Source organism: Cryptotermes secundus, unplaced genomic scaffold (assembly GCF_002891405.2).
Source record: "Cryptotermes secundus unplaced genomic scaffold, Csec_1.0 scaffold152, whole genome shotgun sequence".
Classification (NCBI taxonomy): Eukaryota; Metazoa; Arthropoda; class Insecta; order Blattodea; family Kalotermitidae; genus Cryptotermes; species Cryptotermes secundus.
Genome location: NW_019720705.1, coordinates 2,625,851 through 2,638,667, shown reverse-complemented (window position 1 = coordinate 2,638,667; position 12,817 = coordinate 2,625,851). Strand labels below are relative to the sequence as shown.

The 12,817-nt window shown below is 37.8% G+C and overlaps 1 long non-coding RNA gene across 1 annotated transcript in view; it reads right to left on the bottom strand.

The window, feature by feature from the left end:
* LOC111871486 overlaps nt 1-12,817 on the bottom strand; it is a 362,143-nt gene that overhangs the window by 38,390 nt on the left and 310,936 nt on the right. The window contains exon 3 of the long non-coding RNA XR_002844029.2: nt 1,475-1,625. This is a non-coding gene — a long non-coding RNA (uncharacterized LOC111871486). The remainder of the gene's footprint in view (nt 1-1,474; nt 1,626-12,817) is intronic.

Below are 12,817 nucleotides of genomic sequence, written 5' to 3'. Positions count from 1 at the left end.
TAGTTTCATGGGTATCCCAAACTCTATTAGAATATTGTACAATACTTCCCTCCTAACTGAATCATAGGCTTTCTCGAAGTCTACAAATAGCTGATGAACTGTCTCACTGTACTCCCATTTTTTCTCCAATATATGACGAATGCAAAAGATGTGATATGTATTTGATTTGTTACGTCGAAACCCACACTGATGATCCTCAATAATTTCATCTATATATGGACTTAACCTTGAAAGAAGAATATTGGACAAAATTTTATATGAAGTTGATAGAAGTGATACCCCTCGATAATTACTACAATCAGTTTTATCGCCCTTCTTGTGAAGTAATTAGATTGTGGATCTTAGAATGTAACATTTCTCCTCCTGCTCGAATAAGTTCTGCCGGAATTTGATCAATACCTGGCGATTTATACCGTTTCAGTTCTGCTATAGCACTTTCAACCTCACAAGGGCTAGGATCAGGTATTAACGACTCAGCTGTATGGATTTCTGTCTGCCTAACAGCACTGAGCCTATGTACATTCATAACTGAGAGACGTAGTCCCTCCACCTATTCAAAATGTTGTGGGAATCAGCAAGCAGATCACCGTTCTCATCCTTCACTAAGTTACTCCTAGGCTTGTAACCCCTCTTAAAGTCATTTATTCCTCTATACAGGTCTCTAATGTTCTTGTGCTTACTGTTCATTGGAAGCTCATCAATTTTGTCTTTCAGATATTCCCTCATTTTGTTCCTGAAATGACTGCTGGTTTCACGTCTTATGTTGTTCAAATTAACCCCATTTAACTCGCTTGGATCCTACAAACACTGCAATTTGGCCTGCTTTCTTTGATCTAATAATTTTGAGCATTCTTCATCGAACCATGGCTTATGCTTCTTCGGTTCATAATTACCTAGACTCTCCTTGGCAGACATGTTTATATTCTCTCTAATAGTTTCCCAAGCTTTATTAACATCCACCTCAGTTTCCAAGTTTTCCAAAGCCGCAAACCTATTTGAGATATCAACACAATACTTCTCTTTACCCTCTACCTCATTTAATTTCTTGAGATTGAACCTCTTCATATGAATTCTGTGCGTTGTTTGCTTGCTAACTAAATCTTTAGAGAAATATGTTTCCTAAATAATCTTGTTTATCCAGTCTGTATAATTTATAATTTATCATCATAAGGATGAAACAAAAAACTAGAAAACACAAGAATAAATATGTAAGATTTGAGGCTTTCACCTGCAGATTTTNCGGCGGTGACTATGAAGAAAGCAGTCTTCTGGGATTTGGCACCTGCAGATTTTGCAGACTGCTTTTCCCGGTTCTCACGGTCTCCTCGCTTGCAGATTTCTTATATTTTTTCTTCTACCCTGAAGATGGAGGCGATACGTTCCTCCGAAACGTCGGTTAACACCACATATACACGATGCCAAATCCCAGAAGACTGCTTTCTTCAAGAATAAATACATTCGCGTACTTACGTACTCATTGGCTGCACTGTCTTCACAGAAGCTTGGGTTCCTTTAAAACAGTCTTCATTTTCCTAAATTATCCATCCGACTTCTGTGGTTATGTTTCTTGACATATAGTATCATTCTCCGAGCTGAAGTTGCTAGCCTCACGCACAACCCACATCCTGGAAGAACAGTCACTGTCTTTAGACTGGCCCTACTCTATGACCTATGAGGTAAGCTATGAGCTTACTTCACTGCTAGCACAGAACTTTAGGTGATAGGCCACTGAGACCTACCCAACACAGTACTGTAGTCCAGGAGGAGGGCACACAAACATACACGCGAATTTCAACTGTATTCGAATGTTCCGGGTAACTACATGACATTGCTATTGCATATTTGTGCAAAGCATGCTAAGGAACGTTTCATATGTAGAGACTTACCGAATAATATTTGGATAATAAAATACGTATAAAAATGATAATATTTTTGTTACTCCGTGTAGACCCACAATTAAGTTTTGTAACAAATTCCATAAAATACACGTTCATATTACTTGGTATGGTCTTGTAAATTTATAAATTTGTAATCGTATAATCCATTTTAAAATGNGAATTTATTTGTCGCGATATACCCCGCGATACGCGACAATATTGACGTGCTGCCTAAAAGCCAAAATATCGAAGTCGAAGCAAACGTCCATTGCCAGCCAACGGCTAGGTAAATATTGTTCATTCAGTGCAGTCAGCTGTTGCTAGGTAACGACTGGCTACACACGTTCCGAGGGTACGCTGTAAACAAATACACGGCTGCAGATATGATAAAACACAACGCGATCAAAAAGGAGCTGACTAGAACCTTTCGAGGCGGTGTCCGCTATCGTGGTCATCATGGTCGCCTAACAGTTACAACCAGGAATGAGCCATCAGTTCAGAAGCTCAGACACAGATGTCAGACACAAAAGTCAGAAGTCAGAAGTGAATTCTTTATGTGGTGTAGATGCAATAAGTTTTAGAGAGTCATCATTGTTCGAAGTTACGAAGGGCTACAAATAGAGTAAATTTGAAAGTGTTATAATTAATTGTAGTTCCGTCTAATGAATATCTGATAAATCGATTCGCCAATCCATACCCACGTCTAAAGTCACTAATACACGTGACAATATAATAAATCATTCTATGAATCTCATATGATACGTGTATATTTAACTGTTTTTATTTTCCATATTAAGTCCAAACTTAAAAAACTACATGTATATATTTATTTATTTATAATTAATTCATTTTATCAAATAGAACGCATATTTGATATTCTTTTAGCAGTAGAAAATTTTCTTTCTCTGAAACGTCATGAAGTAATATACCAGTTACACTCTTCTAATTAGGCGCCTCTTCAACTTTAGCGTCGTCAATGTTGTGAAATTCATCTCTGTAGTTGATAAAACTGAATTAAATGGCATATAAATTAGGAAACATGAAAATTGTTTTAGTCCTTATTGATTCATAGTGCACACCAGGAAACCTACATTACCAGCGCGGAAATTTGTTTGTCACGACGTAGCTGACGGAAACTAATTACATTTTCCTGCCAAGATGCCGTGTAATGATACTAGTGGCAACAGCTTAGCTCTTGCATTTGCAGCAAAGTGTGTGAGGCAAGTTATATCTGAAATCCTTACTAACAATTATTTCAACTGAGCAAAATGCTTAGTGTATTTTACTCAGATTAATTAACTTTACAGGGAAGACGCAAATAAAAAAGTAGTAATAGTGATAATGGCCGCGCCATAGCTCAAGCGGTTAGTCGCTGGCTTCCCACCGCGGCGACCCGGGTTCGATCCCGGGTCTGGTCAAGTGGGATTTGTGGTGGACAAAGTGTCGCTGGGGCAGGTTTTCTCCGAGTACTTCAGGTTCCTCTGCCAATCTTCATTCCACCAATTGCTCCACAATCACCCTCACCTATCATCTGGGGCTGGTACAATAGGCCAGAAGTGGCCGCAGTAAAAGGGACTTAGTCCCACCCCACTAGCAATAAAAAAATAGTGATAATAATACGTAGTAAGAGAGGAAGCAGTAGTAAGTTTACGTGCAACCTAGAAAACAGGGAACTGTGGTTTTAATTTCTATAGTCTCAACTCCTTCCTTCTCATTTTCCCAGAAAGACGACCGTATGAACGATTACAAGACTCTGCCTCACCGAACAAGTAGAACTAAATGTTTCCGTATTTGTAGGTTTCTCGAAGTACATTGACCTGGCATTAGAATTTATCCGACAGCAGTCGTGGACCGAAATTGCCTAACAAAATTAATATCGATTTGTCTATGAAGATTATGAATGAAGAAGAAGTTGAACATTCAAGTTTCCTTACAAGGTCTGGCGGTCAACTAGAAATTTCCTCACTACTTTTGCCGAAAAGATTTTCTTTTTCAAGACAGGAAATACATATTTAATAGCTAATATACTGTATGTGATTTGGAGGGATTCCAAAAAGACACTGTAGCATCCTCATTAAATACACTTTATATATGCCGTTGACAAGTTCCTGCATTTTAATTTTCCAGATGTTGAAACTAGAAAAAAGTGGAAGAAGTGACAAGTGAATAATTTCTTTCTTGAAGAATTTACGTACCAGTGTCTGACAACTACATCTTGGCTGACATCTCATTACGTTTTGCAAGCTCACAACAAGCTGAACGACATTGTAGCGAAATGTATGAAAACTTTTAATTAAATCATCGTATTACGGGCGGCATTTAACGGATTTTGCATGGAGATTTGAAATTTGAGGTTCTCATTGTTTTGGCTCTGAACAATAATACCGTTTGGGATGCGGCTCCCTGTGGTCTAGGAGATATATGTCAATATTTCGGAAGAACTTGCTGCTTTCATTTTGAAGGTAGACCCTTAAAAATGGGGGCAGTAAGTTCTTACTAAGTACTAATAAATATTTAACAGGCTGCAAGCCATCATATTCCAAAAGAAAATAAACTACATGACTGAAGATAATTAAGGAAGTACTCTATTGAAGCATAAATTTAATCATATATTACAATTGTATATATCTGTTTGTTAGTAAAGGTGAAGGCCGTACAGACGAATATAAAAATCCTGATGAATATGACTTCCTGTGCTGTTCCATGAAATAATATATATTCCAAAGTTCTAACATTTTACTTCCCTGTAACAGCCCGTGGGGGCCCATAGGACCCATCAGGGTTGTGAGATGCTGAGGTTCCCACATTTTCTAGACAATCGGCTCACAGATGGCGGTGAGGTCAGCCTTGCGCGCCGGCCGCCCTTTAACCCAGGAATATTCCTGTTACCCATTTGTGTTAGAGGCTGAGTCGACCCCAGGGTCATAGCGCGGTTGGAAGAATTAGGTAAATTGAAAGATCCACCTCATCGGTATTCGATCCCGCAACCTTCCGGCTTGTAGCACATTGCCTCAACCAACTACGCTACCGAGTGTCCCTCTGAAGTTTTACTTATTCACAAAAATTGATTTTAATTTATAAGCTGTTACTTTGTAACATTTATACTTAAAATACAGAGTAACCACAGGCATTGAAGTCCATGTACAGTAACTGTAAATATAATAAGCCATCAGAACTCAATAATCATTGAAAATTCAAGCTCTTTTAGATTCAAAACAAATGTAGGTTGCCTTGACATCTTACACAGCATCCAAACTTGCTTTATTATTTTATTGTTGTTCCTACTTAGAATTGGATGACCTTACTAAAGTAAGTACAATAAAGAACATCTGATAAAACACTGTAACATAAATCTAAATAGCATACGAACAAGCTTTATTCTTTTATCATTATTCATCACCGTGCAATAAGCAAGGAAGGATTTGCTGCACCATGCTATTGTTTTAAACTGTCATAAACACGAATGTTTCATTGTAAATAAAATGAGACCAAAATAAAATTGAATATTGTGTTATTTAATAACGTTAAGAACAAGATCTGATTATTTTATCACGTTTACACGTCATGTTAATACCTTAATTTTTATGTTGTGTTTATACAGCAATAATGTTACGTGGTGTTGACAGCTAAATGTAGGGTTAGAAAGTAAATCATTGTTTTGTGTCAGGTTATGCCCCATGCTGTTACAGAGAGCAATCAGTTTGGGTACATGCCACGCCTATAATATTTCGTTGTATAATTTATTCTTGAGGGTAACTGTAAGCATTGGATATAAAAAATATTTTTACTAGATAAATTGTAATTTAATTTAGTTGTACGCTTAATTTCAGTTTAATGCGTAATGTCGAGGAAATGGAATTATTGAGATAAATACGTTCATAAAAGAATCATTTTTACATGAACTGTTAGTCATAGAATACACTTACAGGTTAACGTGGACTTTCTCAATAACATAAAAGAATAAGAACTTCTGGGAAGAATTAATCACCTAATTTTTTTTCACCACATATTTAGTGTCTGACACGATATGGACTGCATACAAAACACGGCTTCGGGTAATTCTGTTGCTGCGTGTTTATACATTGCAGCGGGGATATAGTATTACCGAGTCGTTGAGTCTCGGAAACTCGCATTGTTTATCTGTTCAGAAGGATTATAACTTTTTATATTTCACACGTGTTGGAAGGATTAACATACATAGACATTCATTGTTGGAAAATGTATTAATATAATTTGATTAATTCCAATCAAATTATAATCATAATACTTGCTTTTTCCAGTTGTTCCTGTGCTTAATTAATTAAGCACTACTTCGTGAAGACGTGTGGGGGAGTGCATGTATGTTACACGGTAGTAAGCATGCTTCCAAACAATAGATGCGTACCGACAAATTTGTCAAAAGTCACACAAAAGTTAGTGTATTATTCCTATATTTCGCCATTGAGAATAAAACCAAACTTCATTGTACAAGATAATATATTTCTGAGAGAGAGCTGACAGTTCACACAATAAAAGACTGGACTTTTTTTCTATTTTTAATCTATTTGTAAATGTTCTTAGGAAATAGGAATATCGGATAACCTGTCCCTCCGAGCAAGTGCGGAGACATTACCTTCAAAAGGCCATCATCATCTACATCACCACTTGAAAATTATGAGCTTGTGCATATCTTTCTTCATAGATTAATCTCACATTAAAAGTAATATTGTTCCTGTGCTTAATTAATTAAACACTAGGTCATGAAGACATGTAGGGAGTGGAGGTATAACTCACATTTTCTTGACCTCGACACTAGATGGAAATGGGTGGTCAGTTATAAGCCCCTGCCGCTTTACCCTCTGGGTAAAAGCCCCCCCCCCTTACCCATTAGTAAGAGGTTGGATGAGCCCCCAGTTCGGTCTTGACGCTGTGGAAAGGAGTAAAATTTTGTACTCCCGGAAATGCTCGATCAGCGCAACAAAATTGCTTAAATATGATCTTCATTAAGATCCACTGCTATATCATTTTTGCATCTACGCCTAGTTCTTTCAAATGGTCTTCTATGTCGAGATTTTGAATCCAGAATGTTTCGCATGTTTCTCATCACCATATAAATTTGAACTGTATTACCACTGGCATAATTATTATCCGAATAGAGAAATGTTAAAACATTTATCACTAAAATGGATGTTTCATGCTGAGTACATTTTCTTCTTACAATCTATTGCTCTCGAAATACGGAATTTCTAGTAACAGATTGTTTTCCTCGATGTAGGCCTGCTTAATAAAGAACTCTTCTGAATTTTCCTAAATTTTTATATTTGGTGGCTTCTAAAATGAGAAATGGACTTATATGGAGATTCTTTACGATGTGTAGGGTTACAATATGCTTGTGACTTTTCAGAGGAGCCCATTGCTTTCATGACCAATTGTGCACTGGAGATATACTATAATTTTGTTAGCTGTAGTATACGTACATGGAAGAATCTTTCGACGTTTTGGACGAACTTTCCGTCTTCCTATTTATCTTTGCCTCGAATATAGAATCAATAACTTCCTCCGAAAAGCAGCTAGGTTTTTGTGTTTCTACGCTGAGTCAGAACACTTGAGGAATACCTGGTTTGTGCAGAAAGAAACATGTGATTACATTGCCTTACACAGCCGTGGCTGCGGCACTTAAATCCTGTGCCTTCCCAGACCTTCTGAAAGTGGTGAAGAGGTAGGCAGATCACCGACGTACAAGAGCCATATGAATATGAAATAAGACTGTAAACTTCTTATATGTCCTATCGAAAATTTAATCACTTCCCGGGAACAAGAGGCGCTACTAACAAATTGAAATTCAGCAAAATGGCAGGCCTGTGATATTTCCTCATTATTGCCAATGTTATAGAAGTGACAAGGTACAAAATAAATAACGTTTGGTTCATATTTCAATTTTACGTTGCTCTGGCGTATGATTAAATTGATTTTAAAAAATAATTTAATAATATTTCGGGTAATTCTAATTAGGCCTTTTCATACTTTTACTCATTACTTCTGGGTGAATGTTTCGATAGACCTATAAATAAGACATGACCGTGTCCTTTAAATTCCATGCCTATTTCCCATTCATGATTATCTTTCAATCTCACTGGACCTTATATAACTACTGAAGAGAAACCATGTTTTTAGATTTAATAAGAATTTGTTCATTTTAATATAATACTGTGTACCATAGAACTGGTTGAGAGTTTAGAAGCCTGCATGCTGACGCTGAGATATTCATTTCCAGTCATTATAGAAAAGAAGCCTTATTGTCAGTCGAACCCTTATAGGAGCTAACAGCATAAGACAGTGTCTGGAAGACATCTGGTTCTGCCAATGTCTCGACCGTAACTACTAACCAATGTGTGTCAGGTTCGGTCATTCTGCGGTCACTCATAATCCTTAAAATTACGATCCTCAGACTAACGACATCTTGGTCAGTGGTGGTGTCTCTCCCTAGCTTCACATGTTTCTCTACAACCTATAGTTTAACTTACTTTGCGTTTATTCCTTATTTGTGTTCTTTCCTTAACAACTCGTAACTTAACCTATATAGGATATACGCGCAATATTGTTTAGGTTTTGTCATGTATTTGACGAAACTTGAGTTCTCTTTTCTGGGATGTAACGCCATGTAGTGTGGTGAAAGTTAGCTGATGTTTCGGAGGAATATTTCGCCACCTTTTTCAGGGTTGAAGAATAAGCCAAGCAAGAAAAATGTGCGGCAAGCAGATTCACCTGTTTTCCACCTGCTTTCAAGCTTGTTACTTGCTTGATTTATTCTCTGGTCCCTGAATATGTATGTGACATATTCCTCTAAACGTCTGTTGACTTCCAACAGAATACACGGCGTTATATAACAGAAGAGAAGCAGTCCTAGTACAGTATAGCATAACCTAGAATTTCTGTTAGCGAAGTTGTTTAAACGCTGACGTTACCATCTTCATAGCTTAGGAGGCATGTGAATTTTTACAAGAAAGGCGTTGGATTTAGGTAATATGTACGAACAGAGTTTCAGTTGAAGTGATAGAACCATCAATAAAAATGGGTTCAGGGGTGAGAGACGGTGAGAGAAGAAAACAGTCTATTTCAGATACTGGACAGTCCGTACTGAATTGATTTGTATGAGCCAAGCATAGGTGCCTTGGCGTGTGTGCTGCCATTAGTTCGGGGATCACCCGAAGGGCAGCACTGCTTTGAGCAGCAAGCCATTAGATTAAAGTGTGTCCTCGATTTTTGAAGGTATGTTAATTGGTAGCTAGACTGGTTTTTTGTCGTTTTCTTAAAATTAGTCCTTCCAAGGAAAATAAAGCACGGAAATGCAGTGATAAATGGATATGGAATAAGAAATATCAAAACAGTGTCTGTTGAAGTGAAACCAGTGGGTCCTATTACCATCTGCCATTCTTTTCCTATTTCACAGATGCTGAATATATTGATTTCTATTGAAATGTATTTACATTTCGTCTGGAAATAGCGTTCTTTCCTCATCTGAAAATTTATGTCATAGGACATAAGATAAAGTATTGTCCTTTATCCTTGAAATTCGACCCTTAAGGGATACACTTAAGGACGTGGAATGATGAGCCCTCAGAGACATTTTAGTCAGAATTACAGGGAAGCTTTAAATACCCTGCGAAAGAATGCCTTGTCTGTCCTTCCGTACCCCAGCATCGGTAGTGATCACGAGTAACAAAATTTGATTATACATATACTAATATATACACAACTGTGGATTGGTTATATCTTACGCGGTAACTGCCTTCTAAAAGAAGTTATTGAAGGAAATATAGAGGGGCGGATAGAAGTGACAAGAAGACGAGGAAGAAGACGTAAGAAGATGCTGGATGACCTTGGGGACAGAAGAGGATATTTTCATTTGAAGGAGAAAGCTCTAGATCGCATCAAGTGGAGGAAGTGTTTTGGAAGAGACTGTGGACTTGTCGTCTTGACAGATTACTGATGAATGAATGAATGAATACTCCTCTTGTAAATATATTTTTATCAACTGCTTCGTCCAAAACTCTCATAATATCGACATAAATAATGATTGTTCCTAAGCATCAACCCGGAAAGTGAAGACTATCAATTGCTTTGGAAAAAAAATATTTGTGTAAAGAGACAGAATTTCTATGAGAAGGTAGCTACAATTTAGTTTCGCGAAGGAAGAAAACTTGATCTCAGACTGTTGAAATAGATTCTGAACGGTTCTAACAATGGTGTATACCACTCAGAATTACTGAGTTTTTGGAATTTGTTCATCGTCTTGTATTCTAAAACTAAAAACGACATTTCGGAAACTGGATCTGTTTCCATCCTCAGATGAGGGGTTGGAGTCACTTACTTTGTTGGGTCCGTTAGAAAGAAATAGTCCAGTGATTGAGGTTAGCTCTTTCTAAGTGACCCCACAGAGTAGGTGTCTCCCCACCTGAGGACGGAAACAGATGCAGTTTCCGAAACTTTGTTTTGTCTAGTTTTAGAATAACCGACGATGGACAAAGTAAAAAAACCTAGTAATTCTGAGTGATAAATTAAGTGGTTCGAAAACTGAATATTGAAAGGAGTACTTGGATGTAAATAACATTGAAATAGCGGGAAACTGGAAGAAATGCACAATGTATACGCATATCCCGGTACTCCCTGTCTAGTGCCAACATCCTATTACAACAATTTGTTTGGGACTTAGATGGTAGAGGAATCTGTTGGACATAAGCAGAACTAAATTAAGTTCAAATTGAGAATGGAGCCCCCATAACAGGACAATGTAACGGTAGTGTACGGAGACACGCATTATTGATCAACGGTGATATATGTTGGATATTTTATACCATTCATCAGCACAGCCTACTCGAGAACTAGAGTCTTATCGTGGGGAGAAACTTGCTGGCAGGAGCGTAAACTCCTGGTAGCATCACTCATGCCAAGCAGGTCAAAGGCAGGGGCCAGATGAGGCGTAGTCCCTGGGCTCCCGGGTTGAGGTTGGGGGTGAGGCTAACGACTAAAACCAGAAAAGATTTACTGTTACGAAACCGTGGAGGAGACAAAAACCCACACAGAGTGTAATGCCGGTACAGAAGAAGAATTTTCAGCATAGATATGTAAACAGTGTAAGGATACGAAATTTCAGTTATAAATTGAGTGAAATTCAGTTGTATCAATTACAATTTAACGTATGATGGGCAAGTAAGGGTTCATGAGATGAACTGTAAAAAATTTAGGGGTAAGGGTTTGTGGCACTATCCTATACTTACTCATGGAGCTGAGCCCTTCTGGAGGAGCCACCAATTCTGCAGCTACTCAAGAATTTCTCAGCATTTTATGGAAGCCGAAGGTTCATTACCGTATTCACAAGAGCCCTCCACTGGTCCCTATCCTGAGTCCGATCAATCCAAATAATACCATCCCATCCTATCTCTCTAAGATCCATTTTAATATTGTCCACCCACCTACGCCTTGGTCTTCCCAGTGGTCTCTATTCTTCTGGCTTTCCCACCAATATCCTATACGCATTCCTCTTCCCTCCCATTCGTATTACATGACCTGCCCACCTCATCCTCCTTGACTTGATCATTCTAATTATACTTTGAGAAGAGTACAAGTTATGAAGCTCCTCATTATGCAGTTTTCTCCAACCTCCTGTCACTTCAGCCCTCTTCGATCCAAATAACTATCCTATACAGAGGGCATATTTATTTAAATATTCGTATAATTTTTATATGATTTTACTTATAAATATAATTACAGGATCATCGTGTATTTAAATAGGTTTTCATTCAGATATGAACACAGTTTTTGACTAATTAATGGTTCCGAATAAAATGAAATCCTAAATAAACATGGAGTGTGTGTAGCTGGGACAATTCGCCTATTCCAGCAATATTTTGTGAGTATCCATGTATTGCTATTGATCAACACTGACTGTAGCAGTGATTTTATTGCATCGAATGGTATGAGATTAATGAAATGTAAATAACAGGAACGAATGGGGCGGTTGTATAATTTGAGAGACTCAGATGGGCCACGAAAACCTTCTGTTAGGTTAGACGGTGTGTCGGTTGGGATTCGAAACGGGCACTCCTAGAAGAAAAATTAGAAGTCTTACCTCTTCTGCCAGATTGCTGGGTTTTATGACTTTGAACCCAAGGAGGGAGGAATTTTAACACATATGTGTACAGGGACGTAACGGGGAGGCTATATTAAACACTTTCATAGCTACCTTTTACTAATTTTAAAATTAGATGTGTTTTAACATACACCAACAGATACTCCGTGGTCTGTAGTCCGCAAGCGAACTATACCGGCCGAGCGACCGGAGTTTGTCGAAGAAGTTAATGCCAACTTTAGCGGATAGAGGGTGTCGCGAGTTCAGCACAACGAATCCCCAAGGCCGTTAATCTCGGTTTTCTAGACCGGACTCAAAACAGATAATCATTATGAAATCGAAAAGTCAATAAGAATTACAAATTACAACTAAATCTCAAAGTTATCCCCCCAAATTATTCTTATACATAAACTTTAAAGCTACGAAAAATTAAACAACATGTGAATTGAGTGTGTTTCACGAAAACCCTTATAACATCGAAACAATTAAAATCTCAGGACGGTAAGTCACACTTTAGATCATTAAACACATTTTTAAAATTTGAAGGTCAGGTGTTAATTTAGTAATTATGATGATGATGATATTGATGATGACCGCGTACCGCTAGAAAAGGAACCTGCTTAAAACATTTTATGTACTTATACTATATATTTCCACAACAGCTGATTAAGAATCGACGTAAAACAGTTAATGACGGTATAATTCAACGTTCACCCGCAGGAAATCACGTCCCGGCTTGTACAAAAAAACATACATTATTATGTGGATGATTTTTACTTCTTTCCTGGTGCCCTCTGGTGAATTTGGGCACTAGGGCAGTTTGCTTCTTCTC